This window comes from Talpa occidentalis, unplaced genomic scaffold (genome assembly GCF_014898055.3).
Source record: "Talpa occidentalis isolate TD23 unplaced genomic scaffold, MPIMG_talOcc4v2.1 talOcc4.19, whole genome shotgun sequence".
NCBI lineage: Eukaryota > Metazoa > Chordata > Mammalia > Eulipotyphla > Talpidae > Talpa > Talpa occidentalis.
The window spans coordinates 1558729-1576116 of NW_023601962.1; the positions used below are offsets into that span (position 1 = coordinate 1558729).

The following is a 17388-nucleotide window of genomic DNA, read 5'->3' on the forward strand; positions in this document are numbered from 1 at the left end:
GCCTGGTGGCGCGGAGGGGCGGTGCGGCCGAGGCGGGACACTGGCAGGCGGAGGCACCAGGGCCGGCGGGAGGCGCAGGGGGGACCGAGTCGCTGCCGAGGGGTGGGTCAGCCGGGCGAGGAGGGGACACAGCCCGGAGAGCCGAGAGCCGTGGGGGGCCGCTCAGAGGGGGAGCAGGAAGCGGGAGTGTGTGGCGTCAGAGCCCTGAAGATGGGGAGATAGAATGACGTGGAGGCAAGAACCCCCTGAAATAGGGATTCTCGCTCATTCGGAGAAGAGAACAAGTCGGTGTCGCCCTTCTGCGGGGACTCTGGATTTAGATATTAGCATTTGGGATATTACATATATGTGTGTGTCTGTATTAAAAGAAATAGTTGAATTTTTAAAAAAGATTTATTTATTTATACAAGCACTGGGTACAGTCAGAAGCGGGGGAGGGTGAGAGTATTCACCAGAACCAGAGCGGGGAGTAGGGCAGGCAGACCGATGTAATACACTGCTGAGGGGCGCAGCGGGCGGCAGGAGAGGTCTGCGCGCCAGGTGGGACCCTCGCGCGGTGGCCATGTGGGATCCAGCACCGGCACTGCAGAGGCTGCGGGCAGCCTCGCAGCCCAGCGCTCAGCCGCTGCACCACCAGGGCGGCCCACCATAGAATTTTTTTAAAGAAAGCCTTAAAAATTCTGTTGCAGTTATAGAAAAATTTCTAAGGGTGAAAATATTGTCGTCCAGATAGTAAAGCAGGTGTAGGAAGAGCAGCGGCATATCAGTTAATGTCAAGTTCACCTTGTTGTTGTTTTTTGTTTTTACTGAGGGAGGTATCATAAGGGCAATCTATATAAATATTAACCCACCTGTGGAAGGTTCCAGCAATCTAAGGTGGGGTCAGAAAAGATGACCAGTCAGAGGTGGGGCTAGAGAGGATTATCAAACTTAGAAGACCCACCCATTCTGACCCCAAGGCAATAATTTCCACACTCATTCCATCACAGAACATTATGAAAGAACACCTCTTACCCTGGCAAAATGCAGCTTTTGTTCTTTCAGAGCCTATCTGAGTCTATGCAGACTTCTCTCTTTCCTGCTCTCTTTTCCTCGATCACCTTGCCATGTGCTGATGAAAGGGAACATTACTGAATGATTTGTCAGAGGATCCAAGAATCCCCCCACACTGAACCCCATCACCTGAATTCCATCAATAGGTTTTCAATTTTTAGCTTGAACTAATTTGTCAGTCCAAATGAGCACATTTTACCCTTTTTCAATTTTTACAATATTTATTGTTTTAATCAACAAGCTTCATCTAGTTATAGGTAAAAATAAAAAAAAAAACAGTGAAAATAATAAGGCACTAATTCAAAGCCCAGACCCTTCCAGCCTCAAATACAAGAGGTCTGGGGTCTCCCTCTGGGTGCAAGGGGTTAAGCATGTAATCAACATAAAAAGCTTACAAGCAATATAAATACACAGGCTAAGAGTGAAACTAAGAGTATGTTAAGGTGTCTGAGAGCGTCGTGAATGAATGGGGCTGCGTCCACACCCTGAATGTTAAAGATGATAAAAACAGATGGTGCCTGAGCCTGAACCTGATAAGGATGCATAAAAAGAGTGCATTCATGAAGCATTCTCCAAGCAGTCCCAAACCTGGCTCTGAGCTAAGGACTTTCCAGAAGCTCCTCTTCCGAGTCCAGCTTGCTGCTCCTGTTTGGACTCAGACTGTTCTCCAGCCAGAACCTCTCCTCACTCCTCAGTTTGGCACACCATGAACCAAGCCTCACTCCCCGGTTCTTCCTCCCACAAACCGGCGGCCTGCTCTCTGACAGCAGTACATGCTGCAGACCGGCTCAACATCCTGGGGACCATCCGGACTTCGGGCCCTCAAGCCTAGAGACTTCCACGGCCGGAGGACTTTCCCCTGGGTGGAAGGCCCGGCTAAGACACGTCGTGGCTACTGTCTTCAGTCAGAGCTACTCTGGGAACTTTGGGTTGCCTTGCCTATGTGAATGTGTGTGTATGTGAAGAACATAGTAATAAAATTCTCTTTGAGAGCCAACTTCTGACTGAAGCCAATTAATCCCACTTGCGATAAGTCTCAGCACTATCAAGCTACTGGCAGCCACTGTGGTACAGGTTTCATCCCCAGCCTGGGAGCTGGCCCACATGGTGCAGCACACCTCTCCTGTCTCGCCTGCTGCTCCCCTCAGAAGAGTATCACTGCATCTCTGGCCTACAACCCCAGTCTTGTATGCATAAATAAATAAAAATTTTACAAAACAAATACAAGAGGCCTGAAAGTTGTGCATAACTATGGGAAGAAAAAGACAAAATTTTGAATGGAGCAATGACATTCCATAAAACAAAATTTGAAATAACTGATAAAACCTTCCTGTGATTATTTCATTGCCTTTGCAAAAAGAAATATAGAACATAATAGAATGAAAATCCTGTATTCCAAGTCAACTTGTCACAGATCGATATAAATCGAGTGTCCTGCCTAAGAGAACACTTTTATTTTCTGTCTCATCCTACAAGTGAAAACATGGTTATTTCAGCAGAGGTTCCATCATTGACAGGAAAGCTGGCAGTATCAAGATTTATACTGATTCACTTGTGGTAGTTCAACAGTGGTTTTGATCCTGGAATTGTCAGGCCTAGTCTCCCAGCCAGGAACGGATCCCAGGCTGAAGGGGCAGCGCTGAGTCCCAGCCACTAGACCCCATGGGTTGGTGTCTCACGAAGCCGCAGCAGGAACTTCACAGACTCACAGGCAAGCAAGCGAGAAGAGGCAGGTTTGTTTAGAGAAAGAAAAAGTTTATTGAGGAGAAAAGGAACTGAAATAAAGTGGGACTCCCAGGCCATGAAACCAGGCCTGGGAGGGGCAAGGAAGCCAAACTGGAGTCGTGTCTCTGGGAATATATACCTTCTTTCCCTCATTATTATAAAGCTCCACCAGTCTCTTTGTGATTGGTTAGTTCTTGGCTGTCTCACTTAATTTGCTTCTTAGCGGGGGATCTTCACATTCTTTATCTAACAGGTTTGTCTTTCCCCATTTGTTGCATCTTTATCTTTATGGCCCAGTCTTCTGGGTGGGCATCCCTGCATTGAAGTTAAACAGCTGCCCTTCTAATTTGTCCATAAATTAAACCACTCTCCATTTCCCCAATCTCTACCTCCCTTTATCACCTGAAGGAAACCTAGGTCAGCATTAACAATGTTGTCCTTGGTCCTGGGATGTTTGTTTTTCCTAGTGGAATTAGTGACATTCCTCTTGCTGCCCTCATCTCTGAAGCCTTCCTCAACTCTCCGAGGTCCCCTCGTGCAGTGTCCCTAAAACTGCCTAATTACCCTAACTTGCCCTGTGTCTCAGTTTTATTTCTGGGTAAACTTGTAAACCGTACAAGTGTTACAGGACAGAGAGAGGGGCAGCCCAAACCCTGCAAACCTGCCTATTCTATATAGGGTTCTGCCATCCGCCGCATTAACACAAAACATGAGACTTTAATGGGAAGGAACTTTAATACAATTAGGAAACAATACAGAAAAGGCAAAGAATCTGGTTTCTAAATCAAGCACCCAAAGTTACCCGCCCCCTTGTGGGTAAAACTCCAACTGTTGTAGAGCAACCCCAATACAAAACAGGGTGCCTGACTGTGGGTCCTCACCCGCACGCTTAAAAGGACTTATCAATGCTCTACTGCAGGCACACGCGAAAGGTTAATAAAAGGTTTATTTACAAGGGAAGGGGAAATGAGGAAATGTACAGCTCTGGGAGAAAAGTGGGAGACAAAGTTTTAAATGAGTCCTACCCAATCCGCCGATCAGGAATCCCAAAATGGCGCTCTCAGAGTTGGCCGCCAGCCAGGAGCGGTGAAGCCAGGAGGCGAGCGATCGCGAGCCAGCGACCCCAAGGCCCACGTGTTTGGTTTTTATATCCAACCTGGCTGCCCAACTCCACCCTCAGGTCCCAGCCACCCTCCCTTTGGTGGTGATGGGATTTGTCTTTCCCAATGTCTTGATGGCTTTAGTCTGGAGTGGGGGTGGGGTCCACAAAGCCTGTATGGGATTAACTCAGGACATCATTTCCCCCTAACACATCCAAATGGGATTGGCCCAGAGCAAGGCCCCACAGCCTGCCACAAGTCTAAAGCATCTTCCCGTGGGGACCCACAGAAAAGGGTCAGAAACAACCAGACAAGCCCAAGGAAAAGAGCAAAATCAAAATCAAGATAAAAACTGCCATTGTCACCTCCCTACGGGTCTCACCCACATCTGTGTCACCCAGTCCACGACCAAAAGACAAGCACAGTTTCTTCACGTGTCTCTAGGCTCCATGTGCCTCCTCCAGGTCTCCTTCTGGCTCCATTCTGCTTCCTTCCTCAGTCTCCTCTGCAGCTTCTTCTCTCTCTGCTCAGCTCCACCCTCCCTTGGGTGGGCCAGGAAACCTGGAACCTCCCCCTTTCCTGGGGGCCACCCTGTTACACAAGGTCAGAAGTATCATAAATGAAGAGGGTGCAAAGAAAAGAAGAAGAAAGAAAAAAAAAACACTGGGTGGGAATAGCAAGAGGCATTCAAGGAACCAAAGAATGCCAACAATATTTAACTCCCATTTTTTAAAAAGGAGATTTTATTTTTGGCTAAAAAGTTACCCTTTAAATGAATTTTGTCCACTGTCAATGAAAGGAAGTCACTGACACAGAGCAGAAGGCTATTGCCATGTCTATCCGTGACCTTTATTGTTTGTGACATGGTGACTTTCAAGGTAGCAAAAATGGCAACAGATGTTCTAGTCTCAACCCATTTGAGCAATGTTGAAATGGAATTGCACACAGGCCCCACAAAATGGGTATCCTCACCAACATTTCCACCCCAGAAAATAACACCTTTTTAGACATTACAGAAAATGACACATACATTTTTTTTAAAGATTTATTTATTTATTTATAGAAGCACTGGGTACAGTCAGGAGCGTGGGAGGGTGAGAGAATTCACCAGAGCCAGAGCGGAGAGCAGAGCAGGCAGAAGGACCGAAATACACTGCTGAGGGGAGCAGCTGGCGGCAGGAGAGGTCTGCGCGCCATGTGGGCCCCTCCTCCAGTGGCCGGGGAGCAGCCGGGGATTGAACCGGTGCTGCAGAGGCTGCAGGCAGCTTTGCAACCCAGCGCTCAACCGCTGCACCAGCGGGGAGGCCCAACACATACATTTTTTATTAACACTCTGTTTTATGAATGTTCCATAACTGGAAAAAAGTAACAAACCTAGATGGGATTTCCTATTTGTATGCAATTTACAGATTCCGTGCAATTTCAATGAAAATTTCCGTGGTGTTCTTCAACAAAATGGAACCAATACTGTTCAAATTCATATGGAATCACAAAACCTTGAGCAGTGAAAGTTCTGACTAAAAGGGAGGAAAAATGGAGGTCTCACACTCCCAGACATCCAACAATATGACAAAGCTGTTATAATAAAAACTATGTTGGGACAAAAACAGACACAGAGACCAATGGAATCAAAGTTAAGCCCAGAAATAAAAGCACACATATATGGTGAGCTAACCTATGACACAGGAGCAAAGAATATACATTGGGAAAAAATCGCCTCTTCCATAAATGGTGCTGGGGAAACTGGATTGCAACATGCAAAAGAATGAAGTAGACCACTGTCTCACACAACACACAAACCAACTCAAGTGGATGAAAGACTTGCATGTGAAACCTGGCACCATCGAATATACAGAAGGGAACACAGGACAACACTCAATGACATGATCCTCAGAAACATCTTTGAGGATTCTTCTCCAGAAGCAAGGAAAACCAGGGAGAATGTAAACAAGAGACAATGATCAAAACAAAGAGACACCCCGCTGAATGGGAGAAAATATCAGCACACCACATGACAGCTAAGGGACTGATATCAAAGATCTACAAAGAGCTTACATGACTCAACAAAAACAAAAAACCCAGTCCAAAAAAATGGGCAGAAGTAAAAAGACACTTCTCCAAAGAAGAAATGCAAATGGCCAACAGGCATAGAAAAAATGTTCATCATCACTAATATCAGGGAAATGCAAATCAAAACCACAATGAGGGACCACCTCACTCCAGTGAGAATGCTCCTCATTAAAAAAACAAAACAAAACAAAACAAAACTGGCAATAACAAATGCTGGAGAAGCGGTGGAAACAAAGGAGTCTCTGATGCTGCTGGTGGGAGCGCAAACTGGTCCAGCCACTATGGGCAGCTGTGTGGAGGTTCCTCAGAACACTGAAAACGGGTCTACACATGATCCAGAGTTCCACTCCTTGGAGTTCCACTCCATGTCATAGCCATGACATGGAAACAACTCAAATGCCACAAAACAGATGAATGGATCAAAAAGTTGTGGTACAGTTACACCGCGGAGTATTGCTCATAATCAAAAAAGACAAATTCATGCTGTTTGTGGTGATACGGATGGAGCTGGAAGGGATGATGCTAGCCACAGTAAGGCAGGAGAAAGAGAAATATCAGCTGGTTTCTTACGTGGGAAATATAGAGAAACTGAACAAAAGGTAGAGAAAAAGACAACCCCAGCAGGCTGACCAAGAGCTGAGGCCCCCAGCGCGGAGGGGGGAGGGGGTGAACAGAGGGGAGGGAAAGAGCACAAGGGATTATGGTGATGGGTCACGGGTGCTATTCTGGTGGGAGCACTATGGGGACTACCCCTGAAGGGAGAATCCAATACCTAAAAAAAATGAACAACGATGCAAGAAAAGAAAAAAAAAAGAGATGAACTTGAGGAAAGGGAAGACCCTAAGACAATATAAATAAATAAATGGTCCTAAAGGCGGGTCTCACCTGAACAATGCTGCAGGCACTGCCGAGGCATCCTCTCCTCACCAATTGTTCTAGAGCTCCAGGAATTTTCTCTGGTAAGTGCAGCAATTAAACCTGCTGCCTGGGAATCATTAGAAAAAGGCTAATTTTAAAAAAAGATTTATTTATTTATACAAGAACCGGGGTGCAGGCCAGATGCGCCTCCCCGAGCCCAAGCGCCTTCCCTCCCTGAGCCTCACCTGTCTACTCCCCGCCGCCGGCTCCCCAGGTCAAGGGGCAGCGGCGCCCCAACGGGGTTCCTGAAGGACCAGGCTCACCCCAGCCGAACCTCACCCCGAGTCAGGGGCCAGCAGGGCCTGAACGAGCGTGCACGTGCGGTAGCGGCACAGGTACAGCCAGGTGCGCTGGGCGGGGCTGGGCGCGCAGGGGCTCCCGGAGGCCACGGCACCCGGACGCAGGCGCTGGCGGGACGGCTCCCAAATGAACATTGAGATGCAGGCAAATCCGCGCCCCTGTGACCCTACATTATCCGCTAGTCATTAAAAGGGCAAACAAAGTGGCTTGAATTTCTGGGAAAGATTATTTTTTTAAACCATTCTTAAAAATCCCCTTTGAAGCTGACATAAAAGCATGACTAGGGGCCACCCTGGTAGGGAAGGGTTTAAGCACCACACTGTGAAGCCATCCACAGCCTCTGGAGCCCCAGTTCCATCCCCAGCCAGGAAGGTGACCCACGGGGAGCCACAGACCTCTCCTGTCTCCCCGCTGCTCCCCTCAGCAGTGGATTTCAGTCAGTCCACCTGTTCTGTTCCCCGCGCTGTCTCTGGTGAACTCCCTTACCCCACCCCCGCATCTCTGCCCTGCACCCGAGCTCTTGTATTCATAAGTAAATAAATCTGCAAAAAAAATAAAATAAAATAAAGCATAACACGTCTCCCGACTTACCCATCACGAGATATGTATGGCCGGGAACGCCCTGGCCAAGGACCGATGTATTGACAAGGGACCCCAGAAGCTGATCAGTGGAACGCCTTGTCGGTAAGATTAGAACAATGGCTGGGGATTAGGGTGTGTCATGAAGTAGGTAAGAAGTGCCGGAGGGCAGACTCACAATCCCTAATCTTCTACACCCTTCCCCTTTCTATCATCTCCATGCCCTTAATCTCCTTTTGCTCTTCCCCCTTACAACCAATACCGTGGGTCAATAAAAGGGCCAGGATCTTGCTCTTCAGCAATATCCTGCATTATGTAGCCTGCTCCACGACTCCTGTTTCTTTATCAGTGTGATATTGCCCAATGCAACAAATGGCTCCCAAACAGGGACCCCACACCCTGCTTCTCAAGCCCGGAGACGGGAATTGGACATCCTCTCAAGTCTGGCCAAAAGGCTTCACAGACCCAGAGTCTGCGACCAAGCGGTAAGAAGGTGTTTTCAGTCGTGTCTTTCCTATCTTTTTCTTCCAAATCAGCCTGGTAAAAGGCCCACAGATTCTGAGTCTGTGATGTTACTTTCTTCCAAATCAGCCAGGTAAAAGGCCCACAGAGCCGGACTCTGGGATGATAATCAGCCTGGTGAAAGGCCCACAGACACTGAGTCTGTGATGTTAACTTTCTTCAGTGAGTTTTTCAGTTAAATCTTTACTCTCTCTCTTAGAAAGATGAGTGATAATCTCACACCCCTTCAGATCAAAGATCTTAACCTCTCTTCTCTTGTTTTCCCCATGCATGGTCCATAAAAATTATTCCATTATCTTAAAAATGTTTGGTCTCAATAAAATAAAGCAAAAACAATATAAAGCCAAAGGATTATTTCTTAAAAATACAAACTCTAAAATATTTTAGCATCTCAAACTTAGTAACAACTGCCTGTCTTTAAAATTTTGGTGACCTTGGGCCCTCAGTCTTAAGTAATGGTTGAAATTAAACACTTTATCTATATAAGGATTTTAACTTCTATCTCATTAAAAAATCTTGATATATGGGGCCTCCCTGGTAATACAGGGGTTGAAGTCTCAACACTGTTGAGCTATCTCAGGCCAGTACAGCAAGGGTTAGATCCTGGCTGGGGAGTGGCCCACATTACAGAGCCAGCCTCTCCTGTCTCAGCCGGCTTCTCCCCTCAACAGCATGTTTCGGTAGATAGTCTGTTCTCACCACTCTCAGGTTGGTCTTTTCACCCCCACACATCTGGCTTACACCCTAGTTCTTATGTATATAAATAGATAAAAAACCTTTAAAAATAGATAATTTGACTTCTTAAAATTAACACATGGCCAAAAGTTTAAATAAAAATCAAGAGATCTCTGTTTATCCTTGTCTTCTACCTCCGGAGGATTAACTATAAATGGCACCTATACAAAACCCCCAATTTTGATCATGATCTAAATTTGGTAAACTAGTGTAAATTCAATGGTTTAATTTAAGAGATACATGTCTTTAGGTTTTAAGATTGGGTGTTAATATTTAATGTTTAAATGTGTTTTCTTAAAAGGTAAAAATTGCGTTGTTCAACAAACACCGGTAATTAACTAAACAGAAAGACGAACCCACTCTTAAAAATCTTTGTTAGTATAAATAAGTAAGTATGTTATAAAGGTCTGTAAGTTTGTTAATCCTGTAAAAAGCTTTTTCTAAAACAATAAGCTCTTCATCCTGTGGGTAATAATCCTACCTCCCCTCAAAACAATTATAAAGAACAACTTAGCGCTCCCTTTACACGAGGGGGTTAAAAAACATTTACTGGACTCTTCTGAGTCTGACCCTGATCACAAGGCCTCTTCAGAGGCTAGTGGTGGGGAATTTTTTAATCAAGCAGAGGATGCTACAGCACCCTCCACCTGAACTCTCTAATAAGCTTCAAGAAATTCTTAGAGCATTTCAGACTCTTTCCACTCATTCTAATCTGCCAATGTCTCAAGATTCTTGTCAGCAAAACTTAGTTAAAAAAATGCTTAAAGAAGGGCCTCCCGGGTGGTGCAGGCGGTTGAGTGCCGCAATGTGAGTCTGTCCACAGACTCTGTATCATTGGTTTGACCCCGACCGACGGGCGAGGATATACACTGCTGCTCCCCTCAGCAGTGTATATTGTCAGTCTGCCTGTTCTGTTCCCCGCTCTGTCTCTGGTGAATCCTCACACCATCCTGCACTTCTGGCCTATACCCCGGTTCTTCCATAAATAAATAAATATTTAAAAAATGTTTAAAGAATGCCGTAAATGAGAGGAAATCCTGTTAGTACATGGATATCCTGTTAGGAAATCCTGTTAGTACATGGATAGTAACAAATCCTGTTAGTACAGTTTTGCATATCCTGTTAGTACAAAAAGGAGTTGTGTAACCCATGATAATATCCCCTTTCCTATTTTTTTAATTTAAATTTTATTTTTATATTCCCCGTACAATTACAACCCCCTTATTTTGACCCCAATCCCTCCTTTCCCCACCCCCACCCCCATAGAGTGTCTCTGGCTCATAGTTGTTTGCTGATTTTAATATTTTCTTTCTTATAGTTATTCCTTTTCCTGGTCCCTTATTTAAGTTTTCTAGATTCCTGCTATGAGTGAGACCATCCGGTGTTTGTCTTTTTCTTTCTGGCCTATTTCGCTGAGCATGATCCCTTCCAGCTCCATCCATGTTGCTGCAAATTGCATGTGTTTATCTTTTTTGAATGCTGAGTAATATTCCATGGTGTATATGTACCACATATTCTTGATCCAGTCATCTATTTTTGGGCTTTTGGGTTGTTTCCAAAGCTTAGCTATTGTAAATAGTGCTGCTATAAACATAGGGGTGCAGGTGCTCTTTGGAATTGATGTTTCTGTGTCCTTTGGGTAAATACCTAGGAGTGGAATTGCTGGATCATATGGAAGCTCTATGTTTAGAAAGAAATCTCCACACAGCTCTCCATAGTGGTTGGACCAGTTTGCACTCCCACCAGCAGTGCAGGAGAGTTCCTTTTTCTCCACAACCTCGCCAACATTTGTTGTTGCAAGTTTTCTTAATATGTGCCATTCTCACTGGTGTAAGATGGTATCTCATTGTAGTTTTGATTTGCATCTCCCTGATTACAAGGGATGTTGAACATTTTTTCATATGCCTCTTGGCCAATTGCATTTCCTCTTCAGAGAAGTTTCTTTTTAGCTCTTCTGCCCATTTTTTGACTGGATTATTTCGTTTGTTTTTGTTGAGTCTCATCAGCTCTTTGTAGATTTTTGTGATCAGTCCTTTATCATTAGTGTTGGGTGCAAAAATGTTCTCCCAGGCGGTGGGGTTTCTCTTTGCTTTTGTTATTGTCTCTTTTGCTGTGCAGAAGCTCTTTAATTTGATGTCGTCCCAGCTATTTACCTTTGCCTTCACTATCACTGCTTTGGGTGATGTGTCTGTAAAGATGTCTTTGATGTGCATATCATGTAGTGTTTCGCCTATATTTCCTTCTATGTATTTTATGGTTTCAGGTATTATGTCTTGTTCTTTAATCCATTTTGAGTTGTTTTTTGTGCATGGTGTTAGGTAGTAGTCAAGCTTCATTCTTTTGCATGTAGCGACCCAGTTTTCCCAGCACCATTTATTGAACAAACTTTCTTTGCTCCAATGCATATTCTTTGCTCCTTTGTCAAAGATTAGTTGACCATAAATCTGTGGGTTTATATCTGGATTTTCTATTTGATTCCATTGGTTTGTGTGTCTGTTCTTGTTCCAGTACCATGCAGTTTTTTATGATTATGGCTTTGTAGTATAATTTGAAGTCTGGGAGTGTGATGCCCCCATTCCCTTTTTTTTTTCAGGAGAGCTTTGGATATTCTGGGTTTTGGGTGATTCCATATGAATTTCATCAATAATTGTTCTATTTCTTTGAAGAATGACATTGCAATTTTTAATGGAATAGCATTGAATCTGTATATTGCTTTTGGTAGGATGGCCATTTTAATAATGTTTATTTTTCCAATCCATGAGCAGGGGATGTCTTTCCATTTCTTTGTTCTTCTATTTCTTTTAACAGTGTTTTATATAGTTTTCATTGTATAGGTCCTTTACCTCTTTTGTTAGATTTATTCCCAAGTATTTGATTTTTTTTTGTTTTGATAATAAAAGGGATTTTTTTTTTATTTCTTCTTCTTCAGATTTATTGTTTGTGTATAGGAAGGCTGCTGACTTTTGCGTGTTGATTTTGTATCCTGCCACTTTACTGAACTGATTGATGAGTTGAATTAGTTTTTCTGTGGAGTTTTTGGGGTTCTCTATGTATATTATCATATTATCTGCAAATAGTGATAGTTTGACTTCTTCTTTTCCTATTTGGATTCCTTGTATGTCTTTCTCTTGTCTTATTGCTCTGGCTAGGACTTCCAGGATTATATTGAAAAGCAGTGGTGGGAGTGGACATCCTTGTCTTGTTCCAGATCTTAATGTGAATGCTTTCAGCTTTTCACCATTGAGAATGACACTGGCTGTTGGCTTGTCATATATGGGCTTTATGATGTGGAGGTATGTTCCTTGTATCCCAAGAATTTCAAGGGCTTTAATCATGAATGGGTGTGCACTTTGTCGAAAGCTTTCTCGGCATCTATTGATATTATCATATGGTTTTTATATTTCTTTTTGTTGATGTGTTGGATAACGTTGATTGATTTTCAGATGTTGAACCATCATTGTGTCCCTGGAATGAATCCTACTTGGTCGTGGTGAATTATCTTATGGATACATTGTTGGATTCTGATAGCAAAAATTTTATTGAGGATTTTTGCATCAGTGTTCATAAGCGAGATTGGCCTGTAGTTTTCTTTTTTTGTGTTGTCCTTGTTTGGTTTTGGTATTAGTGTAATGTTGGCTTCATAGAACGTGTTTGGTATTATCTCTTCCTTCTCAATATTTTGGAAGAGTTTGTGAATGATAGGCACTAATTCGTTTCTGAACGTTTGGTAGAATTCATTTGTAGATCCATCAGGCCCTGGGCTTTTGTTTTTGGGAAGGTTTTTGAATGGGTCAGCATTCTTTTTTTTTTTTAGATTTATTTATTTATTTATACAAGCACTGGGTACAGTCAGAAGCGCCGGAGGGTGAGAGAATTCACCAGAGCCAGAGCAGGGAGCAGAGCAGGCAGAAGGACCGAAGTACACTGCTGAGGGGAGCAGCGGGCGGCAGGAGAGGTCTGTGTGCCATGTGGGACCCTCCTCCGGTGGCCGGGGAGTAGCCGGGAATCGAACCGGCACGGCAGAGGCTGCGGGCAGCTTTGCAACCCAGCGCTCAACTGCTGCGCCACCGGGGAGGTCCTTTGGCAAGGTTTTTGATTACCATTTCAATTTTGCTGCTTGTAATTGGTTAGTTTAGGTGTTCTATTTCTTCTTTATCTAGCTTTGGGTGATTGTAGAGTTGTAGGAATTTGTCCATCTCCTCTAGATTGTTGAACTTGTTTCCATATAACTGTTCATAGTGGTTTCTGATTATTCTTTTGATTTCTGCTGTGTCCGTTGTGATTTCTTCTCTTTCATTTGTGATCCTGTTTATTTATGCTTTCTCCCCTTTTTCCTTTGTGAGCCTGGCTAGGGGTTTGTCTATTTTTTTTTTTTTTTTAAGAACCAGCTCTTGGTTTCATTGATCTTTTGGATTGCTTTTTTTTTTTAGTTTTGATTTCATTTATTTCTGCTTTGGTTTTTATTATTTCTTTTCTTCTAATAGTTTTGGGGTTTTTTTGTTTTTCTTTTTCTAGTTCTTTGAGCTTTGAGATTAGGTTGTTTCTTTGAGTTCTTTCTTGTTTCTTGATGTGAGCCTCTATTGCTATATATTTTCCTTTTATTACTGCTTTTGCTGCATCCCATACATTTAGGAAATTGGTGTCCTCCTTGTAATTCAATTCAAAGAATTTTTTAATTTCTCCTCATTAGTCCAGTGATCTTCTAGTAGTGTGGGTTTCAATCTCCATGAGGTAGGAGAGTTCCTTGCCTTCTTCTAATGGTTTATTTCTAGTTTGATGCCTTCATGGTCAGAAAAGATGCTTGGTATGATTTCAATCTTGGTGTATCTGTTGATGTTTGTCTTGGGTCCCAGTATGTGATCAATCCTGGAGAATGATCTGTGTGCACTTGAGAAAAATGTCTACTCAGATTATTTTGGGTTTAGTGTTCTATAGATGTCTGTTAAGCCCAAGTGCTCTAGATCCTTATTTAGAGCTTTAGTGTCTTTACTTATTTTTTGTCTCATTGATCTAGCCATTGTTGATAGTGGTGTGTTGAAGTCTCCCACTACGTATGTGTTTTCTCTGATGTCTGTTTTCAAAGATGCCAATAGTTGTCTGATATATTTTGGTGCTCCTTCGTTTGGTGAATATATATTAATGAGTGTTATTTCTTCATGAAGTATTTTCCTCTTGATCATAATGTAGTGACCATTGGGGTCTCTTTTTAACTTTTTGAGTTGGAAATGTTTTACCTGATATAAGTATAGCTGTTCCTGCTTTCTTTTTTGGTCCATTTGCTTGTAGGATTGTTTTCCATCCTTTAACTTTGAGGTTATTTTTATCTTTTGTAGCTAAATGTGTTTCCTGGAGACAGCAAAAGGTTGGGTTTTATTTCTTAATCCAGCCTGCGACTCTGTGTCTTTTTATTAAAGAGTTTAGTCCATTTACATTTAGAGTTAATATTGATATGCTAGCATCTGTATTTGCCATTTTGTTTGTCTTTCCTTTGATTTTATTTATTTATTCTGTTAATAACTTTTTTTTGGCCTTCTTTCATTGTTATTCATCCCTCTGAGGTTCTGGCTTTAGGACTCCTTGTAGTAATTTTTGGAGTTGGGGGTTAGTCGTAATGAAATTCCAGAGTTTCTGTTTGTCTGGGAAGATCCTTATTCTTTCTTCATAGAGGAAGGAGAGCTTTGCGGGATAGAGTATTCTTGGTTGGCATCTGTTTTCTTGGAGTCTGTTGACTATGTCCCTCCACTCTCTCCTTGCCCGTAGTGTTTCTTCGGAGAAGTCTGATGTCAGTCTGATTGGTTTTCCTTTGAATGTTATCTGTTTCTTCCCTCTTGTCAGCTTCATTATTTTTTCCTTGTCTTGGATTTTTGGGAGCTTTACCATTATGTGTCTTTCTGTATTTTTCCTTTCGTCATGGAAGTTTGGTGTTCTTCTTGCTTCTTTTTTTTTTTATAGAGGCATGTTTTATTTATTTATTTGTTTGTTTATTTGTTTTTGTTTATACATGCACTGGGTACAGTCAGAAGCGCGGGAGGGTGAGAGAATTCACCAGAGCCAGAGCGGGGAGCAGAGCAGGCAGAAGGACCGAAGTACACTGCTGAGGGGAGCAGCGGGCGGCAGGAGAGGTCTGCACGCCACGTGGGACCCTCCTCAGGTGGCCGGGGAGCAGCAGGGGATCGAACTGGCGCCACAGAGGCTGCGGGCAGCATTGCAACCCAGTGCTCAACTGCTGCGCCACCGGGGAGGCCCCTCTTGCTTCTTGTATATCAATTTTCAGCTCCTTCTTCACGTTTGGGAAGTTCTCTTCAATTATCTCCTTGTATATTTTCTCTGTTCCTACATCTCTCTCCTCTCCTTCTGGGATTCCTATAACTCTTATGTTTCCTTTCCTCATGGAGTCAGATAGTTCTCAAAGTCTTTCTTCGGTCTCTGTCCTTCGTACTTCTCTTTCCTTTTCTGTTTTGGTTCTTTTTATTTCTGTGTCTTCAAGAGTACTTATTCGTTCTTCCATTTCATCTATTCTGCTTTCATTTCCTTAGCACCTCCATTAATTCTTTGATCTCCTGCATTTCTTTTACTTCCCTCTTTAGGGACTCAATTTCATTCTTCTGACCGTTGTTTTCCTTAATTACTTCCATCAGTTTTTTTTCATCACGGCAGTTTTAAGTTCTTTTTCTGGAAGGCTCAGAAGTTCTTCCAGTTCACCATAGTTGCAAGCTGGTGGGTGTTTTTTTTTTTTTTTTTGTGCTGTGTCTTTTTTCTGAGGCGATGCTACTTTGCTTGTAGTTTTTCTTTTCCCTGCTGCCTGTCTTCTAATTTGCCTTATGCATTGGTACACTGTGCTGCTGGTACTAGCTGGCATCTTTTTGGTGTGTTCTTTCAGGAGTTTCAGGTACTGGCAATCCAAACGGGTAAAAAACTGTTCTGCCAGAAGTCTAGTGAGACAGTGGTACTTTGAGTATGTTAATGATCACTGTCACAGAAGCTCTCCTCCTTCTGTGTTTAGTTACACAGGTGCGTCTTGAAGTCCCACAGACTTCCTTGGAGGTGGAGCACCTGGATCGCACACTGAGTTCCAAATCTCTGGATCCTCCTCTGGGCGCTGACTTCCTGCCAGGTGGGACCGTGCTTGTGGGGGCCTTCAGATCACCTCTGACTGCACAGGGAACCTTCTCTCTCTGGCTCCATGGGGAGCTTTCTGCCAGATTCAAGCAGTCTTTATTGAAGATAGGTCCCTGTTCTAAAATGGCACTTTGGAGACAGGCATACTCTTCTGCATGCCCAGTCTGCCCTGGCTGTGGGTGTCCGCTCCGCTTCTGGGTTTGGACTGCTGGCCTGAAGGGGCCTGGCATGGGCAAACTTCCCAGCTCACCTCTGGCTCCTCCGGGAGCCTTCTGCCGGTTTCAAGCAGTCTTTAATGAAGAAAGGTCCCTATTCTAAAATGGCGATTCGGATACAGGCACACTCTTCCATGCGCCTGGTCTGCCCCGGCCCTGGGTGCCCACTCCCCCTCTGGGTTCGGACTGCTGGCCAAAAGGGGCCTGGCCTGGGCGAACTTCCAAGCTCACCTCTGGCTCCTCTGGGGTCTTTACTGAAGAAAAGTCCCTATTCTAAAATGGCGACTCGGAGACAGACGCACTCTCCCGCACACCGGGTTGGCCCCTGCTGTGGGTGCCCACTCCCTCCCTGGGCTTGGATGGCTGGCCAGAAGGGGCCTGGCCTGGGCAAACTTGCCAGCTCACCTCTGGATCTTCCGGGAGCCTTCTGCCAGTTTCAAGCAGTCTTCATTGAAGAAAGGTCCCTGTTCTAAAAAGGCAATTTGGAGACAGGCACACTCTCCAGCACACTGGATCTGCCCCAGTCATGGGTGCCCGCTCACCATCTGGGCTCAGACTGCTGGTCAGAAGGGGCCTGGCTTGGGCGAACTTCCCAGCTCACCTCTGACCCCTTTGGGAGCCTTCTGCCAGTTTCAAGCAGTCTTTACTGAAGAAAGGTCCCTATTCTAAAATGGTGATTCAGATACAGGCACACTCTTCCATGCGCCCCGTCTGCCCTGGCCCTGGGTGCCACTCTGGGATTGGGCTCCCCCTCTGGGATTAGACTGCTGGCCAGAAGGGGCCCGGCCTGGGCAAACTTCCCAGCTCACCTTCCCAGCTCACCTTTCAGGGAGCCTTCTGCCGGTTTCAAGCAGTCCTTATTGAAGAAAGGTCCCTATGCTAAAACGGTGATTCAGAGAAAGGCACACTCTTGGGCGTGCCCAGTATGCCCCGGCCATGGGTGCCCGCTCCCCTCTGGGCTCGGACTGCTGGTCAGAAGGGGCCTGGCTTGGACGAACTTCCCAGCTCACCTCTGACTCCTCTGGGAGCCTTCTGCCCTTTCAAGTAGTCTT

The 17388-nt window shown here is 44.4% G+C and overlaps 1 long non-coding RNA gene across 1 annotated transcript; it reads right to left on the reverse strand.

Annotated features, from left to right (window-relative positions):
- Positions 1–2796: 2796 nt before the first annotated feature.
- LOC129146225 (uncharacterized) lies at positions 2797–8024 on the reverse strand. Its single transcript, XR_008552748.1, has 3 exons — positions 7758–8024; positions 6834–6933; positions 2797–4469 (listed from the first exon to the last, which is right to left on the reverse strand). It is a non-coding gene; the product is annotated as an uncharacterized LOC129146225 (long non-coding RNA).
- Positions 8025–17388: the final 9364 nt, after the last annotated feature.